This window comes from Pezoporus wallicus, unplaced genomic scaffold (assembly GCF_028554395.1).
Source record: "Pezoporus wallicus isolate ANWC-B61680 ecotype Strahan unplaced genomic scaffold, APGP_CSIRO_Pwel_v1 contig_6591, whole genome shotgun sequence".
Classification (NCBI taxonomy): domain Eukaryota; kingdom Metazoa; phylum Chordata; class Aves; order Psittaciformes; family Psittacidae; genus Pezoporus; species Pezoporus wallicus.
This window is the reverse complement of record NW_026640606.1, coordinates 46,695-57,103: the sequence shown is the minus strand read 5'-3', so window position 1 is coordinate 57,103 and position 10,409 is coordinate 46,695.

The following is a 10,409-nucleotide window of genomic DNA, read 5'->3' as shown; positions in this document are numbered from 1 at the left end:
GATAATTTTAAATACTGCATTTGCTAATTTACTGTATTTATTCAGATGTAAACAGTCCTGAGTATACAGACTTTTTTGTGTTACTTGCATAAAGTGTTACACTAAACAGTAATACTTGAACACAAGCCACATTCTTTCCATTTTACTATAGTTTGCTTGATTTAGAAAATACAGTTAGTTAGCCTTTATTCTTGGATCCTAGATTTAAAATGTGATGCATAAACTTTTACAGTAATAGATATATATCTTGGAGTAAGATAGTATTCAGAAGCTCTGGATGTGATTATTAGTTAGGTACCCTTCTCAAGCTTTGCATTAAATTCATTCTTGAATGCATACTGACTAGTTACTTTGTAGAAAAGAACAGTTAACCTGTCTTTGTAGGGCTTTTGTTCATTTGAGTATTGTGTAAACAGTGACACTTAAACTAGGCTGTAACACCTGTTAAATGGGGTTAAAATTACTTTAGCCAAAAAGTCTGGCTTTCATGCTTCTGCCCTGTCTGTGCTGCCTGCCTAAGCTATTTAACTTAGTTTTCTTTGTGTGGCTTACGTGTGCACACCTGGTTTATCTTTTGTACAGAAGATACTTAGTGCTTACAATAGAGCTTATTTGGAGAAAACTCCAGGAACTCGCCAACAAAGTTTTAAGTTGACAAGCAGGTATTCTTTATTGCAGCGCCGGGAGACACGGGGGATAGCTCCTCCAAGCGTGTCTCTGCCAGGCATCAAACAGGCTGTGATTATGTTGTCCTTAAACATACATATTTATTAGATTACATACATTACATCATACTTCTTAGACAGTGCCTCCTGTATGCATACAGAAATGTGGTTAGTGGGCTTTTGGACCCCCGGTGGTTATTTCTTCATCACTTTTGTTTTAGGATCATTGTTATATCAGTAATCACCAGATGGTTCTGGCAAAGCTTATCTTAGTAATTTTCATTTTCTCTATAGTTGCTAACAAAGCCCAAGGTTCTTGAGGTTACTTATTTACAACCCTGTTGCTCAATCAACCCCATTCTTCAATCCACCTTATTCTTCAATCAACCCTACTCTTCAGAGCGCTGGTATATAGTGGGTCACAGCCCTAGCAAACTTAGTTTGTCTGTTAGTGAGGAAGCTGCTTCTTTAAGAGAATCTTCTGTCCAGTGGAAAATCTGTTAGACTAGATGCAGCCCCAGTTGAAAGCCTTTGTGGTAGGTGTCACAAACTGTAATAAAGGGAGAATATGATGTTTGAGTAAAACTTGGAGAGAGAAGGGGCATGCCAGTACAGAAGTTAATGGTGTAAGATTGAAGGTAGCTGACATTATAACTACAGTGAAGAAATGTATGTTGGCACAATTGGAGAACAGTTTTTCTGACTTAATCAGTTAATAGAAGGAAAAAACAGCTTCATGAAAATTGACATTTCAAGACTATGTAGTGAATGTACAATGTACTGGTTTGTCTGTAACGTTTCCATTTGATGTTTAATTTTAATGTATTTTTTGAAATTTTGTATTTGTAAACAGGATTTGTTTAATTTTGGAATATGCTAATATAATTGTTTATATTGCAGACATGCATGGAAGTCCTCTTCTGCTAAGTGTCATACACAAACTGTTACTGTGCCTCAGAGTTTATAATTCAATACAAATGGATATTGAGGGGTGAGGAAGAGCCACTTCATCAATTTAAATATATATTATTTCCTTTAAATATAATGTCAGATACCTCCAGCTGCTTTTTAACTTGTCTTTTGTTGAAATGTTTCAAATAAAATTAAGATCTGGTTTTGTATAGCTCAGGAAATATGAGGTTTGTAAGAGCTGCTTGAGGCTAAATAAAAGGGTGAAGAGATGTTTTGTGGTAACAGCTGCGTTTTTAGGCACAATATTTTGAGTGACTCTTAATGGCATGTTAGAGGTATTTGGACCAAATAAATATGAAATATATGCTAAAATTCTCACAGGTGAGTGAATTAAATAAATTGCTTTAGATTACTATCAACAGGTGCTAGGTGTGTGGTGGTTTTGGTGGTGTGTGGTGTTTTTTTTTTATTTTTTATTTGCTGTATGTATATATGATTTTCCTTTATATCTGAAATTTTGCAACCAGATTTCACCCATTCACAAATCCAAATTAGTATTTATTAGCCAAGAACTACTAGTTCCTCTTATAGATAACACCCTTGCTGAGTTTATAATAATTGAGAAAATTTGGGGCGGTTTGATTTTATTTTGTGTTTAAAAATAGTTTTCCATCTGCCAGTTATATTTCTACATGCAATAATGATAAAATATCATATATTTTACCTGAACCAGTCTGAACATCTGCATGACAGTCCTACAAAAAGTAACTAAGAGACTAGTCAGTTGCACAAATGAGCTCAAAATAGCATGTGTTTAATTGTGAGGGATTTCATTGCACCTTAGAAGACTAATGTGCTGGGTATTTGATAAAAATTTTACATGTTCAATGTTATCTTGAAATAAATAGTTGGTAGTAATGTCATTTAATTGTCTATGTAGTCTTTCTAATTTGAGAAGAAAACTAGTTTGTTTGGGCTGTTTTCATAAAGATTATTGCAGACAAAATGTTAATTAGGGTGCATGTGGAAGTGTCCATGGAAGAAAATTGTGCATGTATGGAAAGACTGTAATATGAGGTAGAAGCACTACTTTCATTCCCATTGAAGTGGCAAAAGATGCATTTGATTGTTATTTATGCTGGTCATGTTAGTGATATGTTATATAAATTAAATGTACTACAGAGTTTATGAAGAAAAATATATCACATTTAGAGGTGCCAAAGTACCATATGTGAAGTACCATACGTGATGTGAAATCAAACTATCAAGTGCAGTGTTGCTCTTATGTAGAGATGTTGATATGGAAGTTATGCTGCAGTACTAAGTTTGATATTTCTGTTAAAGGAAATTTCCCAATTATGTACATATGTGATCTTTTAACAAACAAAAAATATTATTGTAATTCTGGTAACTTAAATGTCATATTTCTAACCATGTGGAATGTTTCATGTTTTGTTCTGGTGCTATCTACTGCATAGAGGATGCTGGAAATGTGTGCCTTCTAACTGTAATTATCTTCATGTTAAAATAAGTAGTTAAATGGTATATATGTAATGATAATTTGAATGCTTAGAAATAAATGAAGACTTCTGTTGGCATAGTGATATTTTTAATATAAATTACCTGCACTAAAACTTATTTTTCTTAAAGAGCCTTTTTCATAACACTTTTTCTTGCAACTGTTGTAATTTGGAAATTTTTTGAAATTAATTGTATACTTGGCCCATGTTTGTGGGTGGGTGGTTGTGTTAGCTTAGAGGGATAGAAGTTTTTCATTATGATAGAAGAACAAGTGTAATGTGAATATGGAAGCAGCAACTACAAACACAGCTGACCCCAACCAACCAAAGGGATATTCCATACCATAAAATGTCATGTTCAACATATAAAGCTGGGACAGAAGGAGGGGATTTTAGGAGTTGATAGCATTTGTCTTCCCAAGTAAGCATTATGCTCCAGCATCATGGTAGTGCATCTGTGATAAAATACTTAAGGGGAAACAGGTTATTGCACAGGAGCAATTGCAGCCAGAGACAGAGGATGGCTGTGGAGAACCATGCTAGAGCAGGTGCGATGCCCAAGGAAAGCTGTGACCCAGGGGGAAGCTGTGCTGGTGCAGGCTCCTCACAAGACCTGTGCTGTGAGAAGAGCCCAGGTCAAGCAGGTTTGCTGGCAGGACTTGTGATCCCATGGGAGACCCACCCTGAAGCAGTCAGTTCCTGAAGGTCTGCACCATGTGGAAGGGACCCATGATGGAGCAGTTAGTGAAGAACTGCAGCCTGAGGGAAGGACTCATGTTTGAGAAGTTGGTGAGGAACGGTCTTCTGTGGGAGGGATCCCATGCTGCAGTAGTGGAAGAGTGTGAGGAGTCCTCCCCTGAGGAGGAAGGAGTGGCAGAATTAGTGTGTTATGAAGTGACCACTGATTCGGAGAAAATTCCAGGAACAAACTCGCCAACAAAGTTTTCAAGTAGGTATTCTTTATTGCGGCGCCGGGAGACACGGGGGATAGCTCCTTCTAACGCATGTCCCTGTATTGCTACACAAGCCATCCTTATATAACCACTGGGCATACATACATATTCATGAGGCTACTTATGGATTACATCATCTTCCAGAAAGTTTCCCGCATGCCTGCAGAAAGGTGGTGGTGATCTCTGAGGGTCGTTTACTTCTTCCAACAGTCTTCATCACTTCTTGGCAGCCTTTGATACTCCTTATCCCTACTTCCTGTTTTTCTTACACTCATTTTGTACTGAGGTCATAAGGGCCTAAAACTACATCAACTACAATGGTTTATCTTATACAAGAATTCTCAGTATGTTCTCTAGTTGTACTCTATTCTTTTTCTCTGTGAATCATGCACCTCAGTAATTTTCCATTGCTACTGTTACAAAGCCATCAAGCTTAACATTACTTAAAATTGATTCAAAAGGTTTATATATTTCACTTTGTGATTTTTGTGCCCCCCCCTTGTCTCACCACAACCCCTATTCCCTGTCTCTCCATGCCACTGAGGGGGAGGAGGTAGAGAAGTTGGGAGTGAAGTTGAGGCTGGGAAGAAGGGAGGGGTGGGGTGAGGTGTTAAAACACTTATTTCTCATTACTCTGAATAAATTAAACTAATTTTGTGGCATCATGACATGGACTCAAGTTGATGCAGACTCAAATCTTTATTTATTACCACCAAGCCCTTTTTATCCCCTTGTTCGGTACTTTTCCAACCTGCACATACATACACCGTTCAATCTCTTTAGACCCTGTAAAACTCTCCAGGTAAATAGTCCAATCATAGTGTTGCAGACTTTCTCACAACCCTCACATCCTTTGGCTTTACAAGTGAGATTCCGGCCAGATCTACATCCTGGCCTATCTTCCCAAGGCTTGCTTGTTTACCTTCCCTGTCTTTCAACTCATAGCCCCAGGGCTTGTCAAGCACCAAGGCCTCAGAGCTCATTCCCAAACTCTTTTTTTCATGCAAATCTTACCGCCTTCACTCCCCACATAATTTCTCCAAATTGAGGAGGGAGAGTGACAGAGCAGCTTTGGTGAGCACCTGGTATTCAGCCAGGGCCAACCCACCACAAAGCAGGACAACCTGAAGCATCTGTGGCTGGGGATAAGTCCCATTTCAGAGCAAGTGCATCTTACAGTGCCTTTGGCAGTAGTTATGGCTGTGCTGCAGCAGTTACACTTCTGTGAAAGGATTGTGGCCCAAGAATAAGTCCATGTCGGAGAAGGTATTTCTTGAAGTATCTGTGGTAGTGTGTGAGGTCATGCTGGAGCACCTCAAAGTCTGCAGCCATGGATAAGTCTGCAACAGAGCAGGTTCATGCCTGGAGGAACTGCAACCACGGGTTAGGCCATGTTGGAGCAGGTTTACTTCTGAAAGGACTGTGAGTAAGGATGTGCTAGAGTATGTAGAGTATGTACACCTCTAACTGGCTGTGGATAAGTCCATGCTGCAGCAGGTATAATCCTGAAAATACTGTGGCTCACAGATAAGGCTTCACTTGGATCAGAGGACCACCCCTAAGGGACTGCAGTCTGTGGATAAGTCCAAGCCAGAGAAGGGGCAAGTGTTCATTGAAATATTAAATAAACCCTATAGTCTGGTACAAAGGGATCAGGGGTGAAGACTGTAATGGAAATACCTTTAAACTAGATTTGTTGGGGGAGTGGGGCACCAATCTATCCCAACCCTACCAGTCAGATGCCAGCACCTGTAATGAATGCTCAGAGTGATGCAGAGCTATTTCAGCTGCTCCAGCCAATGTGTTGGCTTTATTTGGAGCTCAGCTCAGATGACTCTATAAAAACATGCCTAGTGTGGGGTATAAGCAAGAGGAATTAGAGATGTGTACATGTCTACAGGGATATGATATTATTAGAATTACCCTCATGGAGGTCTTCAACCACTTCAATATCTGTTGGAGGGATGATACGGCCCAGCACAAACAATCCAGGAGGTTCCTAAATTGTGTGGAAGACAACTTCCTCTTGCAAGTAATAGGGGAACCAACAAGAAGTGCCATGCTTGACCTTGTGCTCACCAACAGGGAGGGGCTGGTGGAGAATGTGAAGCTCCAAGGTAGCCTTGGCTGCAGCAACCATGAGATAATGGAGTTTGAGATCCTCAGGGTAGTGAAAAGGGCACACAGCAAGCTCACTGCCCTGGACTTGAAGGAAGTGTGGCAGGAGGGCCAGGAGACCTCCTTGGATGGATAAGGAGCTGCTGAGGAAACTTCGAGGGAAAAAAGAGGCTTATAAAAGGTGAAAGCAAGGACAGGTGGCCTGGGAAGAATACAGGGATGTTGTCCAGGAAGCTAGGGACCAGGTTAGGAAAGCTAAGGCCCACTTAGAATTAAACTTGGCTAGGGATGTGAAAGATATCAGAAAGGGATTCTATAGGTACATTGCAAATAAAAGAAAGACTAGGAATAATGTGGACCCTGTCTGGAAGCTGTCAGGACAACTGTCTACCCTGGATTTGGAGAAGGTTGAGGTTCTTAATGACTTCTTTGCCTCAGTCTTTACTGGCAAATGCTCAGACCACACCACTCCAGTCTTGGAAGGCAGACACAGGGACTGTGAGAATGAAGACCTTAGGCCCACTGTAGGAGAAGATCAGGATCGAGACCATCTTAGGAACCTGAACATGCACAAGTCCATGAGACCTGATGAAATCCATTCTGTAAAGTCCACTTGCCAGTAGTCTTGTGGACAGTTGCCTTTGTTGTTCCAGGTGGGGGGCCTCTTAGCATCGTAAACAAGGTTCACACTTCTTTATAACACTTTTATAATTCCAGTCATTTGCATACTCAGAACTTGGAGCTTTAAAGCCTCAGTCATTGATCCCGTTCCACCATGGGTTACCTGGTGTTTTTCTTCTCATAAGAGGCTGAGCAATTATTACTTGCCTGTTTGGTGTAACCCACCATAGAATCATAGAATCATAGAATAGTTAGGGTTGGAAAGGACCTTAAGATCACCTAGTTCCAACCACCCTGCCATGGACAGGGATACCTCGCACTAAACTATGTCCCCAAGGGCTCTGTCCAACCTGGCCTTGAACATCACCAGGGATGGAGCATTCACAACTTCCTTCCTGGCCTTGAACACTGCCAGGGATGGATAATTCAAAACCTCCCTGGGCTACATATTCCAGTGCCTCACCACCCTCACAGTAAAGAACTTCTTCCTTATATCTAACCTAAACTTCCCCTGTTTCAGTTTGAACCCGTTACCCCTTGACCTACCACTACAGTCCCTAATGAAGAGTCCCTCCCCAGCAACTTTGTAGGCTCCCTTCAGATACTGGAAGGCTTCTATGAGGTCTCCATACACTGGAGTGTTATCAAATTGATTTGCCTTAAAAGCAAATTTTGACTTCCTGACAATTCCAGAAGTCTCAGTAGCACCATCAGCTCAGCTTTCTGTGCTGATGTGTTGGGGGAGGGCATGCAGGACTTTAGCCTCTATTATCTTATGTTTGGTTACCACAGCATATCCCACTTTCCGGTTTCCATTTTCATAAAGCTGCTGCCATCCACAAAAAGTTCGTGGTCCACATCCTGCAGGGATGCATCTTGCAGGTCAGTATGACTGTAATACACCTGCTCAATAGTCTGTAAACAGTTGTGAGTCAGCTCTCCTGCTTCTGGATCGGTTGTCAAAACCCCTGCTGGGTTCAAATGGTTATTTACTTTCAATTCTATGTCCTCTTGTTCTAAAATCACAGACTGATATTTTAACAGCTTGCTTGGGGAAAGCCAATGACTGCTTTTCTGTTCCAGAATGGTTGTTAACATGTGAAATACAAATACAGTCCATTTTTGTCCCAACGTATTTGACAAAATTTTCTATTACAGGCGCTAGTCCTTTTCTTGCTTCCACTTTTATAGGATATTGTTTCTGTCTTACCAGTCTGATGTTTGTTTTCAGATGAATAGTTACTGCTTCTGCATTTCGTGATCGTCCCAGTGATCCAGCAGCACATACTTGCATTGTGTATTCTCCGCTTCCTCTGGTATATCTGGCTCAGTGACTGGTTTCTGTAACAAAAACTCTGGCCTCCACAGCCTTTTCATCAGGAATATGTATCTGAATTTTCTTTCTTTAAACCTAATTTATGCATGTAATTTACTCAGTATATCTCTATCCAATAACAGCACAGGGCACTCAGGCATGTAAAGAAATTCATGGGTCAACATCTGTTTGCCAATTTTTAAAATTTGAAGGTTGAAAGGCCAAGTTCCTGTCCACCCAGTGGCACCAATGACTGAAGCTGCTTGCTTGCTCAATTACCCTTTAGAAGTATTTATAATAGAATAAGCTTTTGTTTCTACAATAAATTTTATCTTATCATTCCCTACCCTATATGTAGCCAGGGGTTCTGTTGTGTTTATTTTGATTTTGAGGGAACTCCCTCTTCCAGTGCAACCCGTGGAGTCTGTTCACAAACCTTTCTTTCCTCTTCCCCTGGGCTGATCCCCCCTTTCCTGCTTACCTGTATGAGAGTTACAGCCAACAATTTTTCTATACATTGCAATTTTACTCTGGAGCTAATGCTCCCCCCCCCCATATAGAATAACCAATTCCTAGTTGAAACCCGGCTCAATATAACACACAATACATAATATTGTATTATACTAATAATAATTATTAATAATAATATTATATTAATATTGTATATTAATAATAAGGGACTCAAACCCCTTCCCACCACCATTTGAACCATTTCAGGGAACTTGCACTAGAGCAATGATAGCCCGATTGCAATAGGTCTCCCAGGCCACATTCATTATCACTGCCAAATCATATCAGTCCTTTCCTTAGAATCATAGAATCATAGAAAAGTTAGGGTTGGAAAGGACCATAAGATCATCTAATTCCAACACCCCTGCCATGGGCATAGACACCTCACACTAAACCATCTCACCCAAGGCTCTGTCCAACCTGGTCTTGAACATCACCAGGGATGGAGCATTCACAACTTCCTTGGGCAACCCATTCCAGTGCCTCACCACCCTCACAGTAAAGAACTTCTTCCTTATATATAACCTAAACTTCCCCTGTTTCAGTTTGAACCCATTACCCCTTGACCTACCACTACAGTCCCTAATGAAGAGTCCCTCCCCAGCACCTTTGTAGGCTCCCTTCAGATACTGGAAGGCTTCTATGAGGTCTCCACACAGCCTTCTCTTCTCCAGGCTGAAAAGCCACAACTTTCTCAGCCTGTCTTCATACGGGAGGTACTCCAGTCCCCAATCATCCTTGTGGCCCTCCTCTACACTTGTTCCAACAGATCCATGTCCTTTTTATGTTTAGGACACCAGAACTGTACACAATACTCCAGGTGAGGACTCACAAGAGCAGAGTAGAGAGGCAGGATCACCTCCTTCGACCTGCTGGTCATGCTTCTTTTGATGCAGCCCCAGATACGGTTGGCTTTCTGGGCTGCTAGCGCACACTGCCGGCTCATATTAATTTTCTCATCGACCAACACCTCCAAGTCCTTCTCCCCAGGGCTGCTCTGAATCTCTTCTCTGCCCAACCTGTAGCTGTGCCTGGGATTGCTCTGACCCAGGTGTAGGACCTTGCACTTGACATGGTTAAACTTCATAAGGTTGGTATCAGCCCTCCTCGCAAGCTTGTCAAGGTCCCTCTGGATGGCATTCCTTCCCTCCAGTGTATCATCAACCGAATCACACAGCTTGGTGTCATAGGCAAACTTGCTGAGGGTGCACTCAATCCCAGTGTCCATGTCACCAACAAAGATTTTGAAAAAGACTGGTCCCAACACAGATCCATGAAGGACACCACTCATTACTGGTCTCCATCTGGACACTGAGCCATTGAAGACAACTCTTTGCGTGCGGCCATATAAATATGTCCATGTTTCTATCGACCCCTGAAGGCCTGTATAGATATTGCTGGCCACTTCTTCCGATGTAGGCTGACAACCTGCGTTGGTATGAGTGTGCATTCGCATGCATCCCAATTTGGGATTCTATAGGTACATAGCAAATAAAAAACAGACTAGGGAGAACATAGGCCCCCTCAGGGAGCTCTCGGGAGAACTAGCTACAGAGGATTTGGAGAAGGCTGAGGTTCTGAATGACTTCTTTGCCTCAGTCTTCACTGGCAAAGGCTCTGACCACACCAACCAAGTCTTGGAAGCCAGATACAGGGACTGTGAGAATGAAGACCTTGGGCCCACTGTAAGAGAGGATCTGGTTCGAGACCATCTTAAAAATCTGAATGTGCACAAGTCCATGGGTCCTGATGAGACCCATCTGTGGGTCCTGAAGGAGCTGGCAAAAGAAGTTGC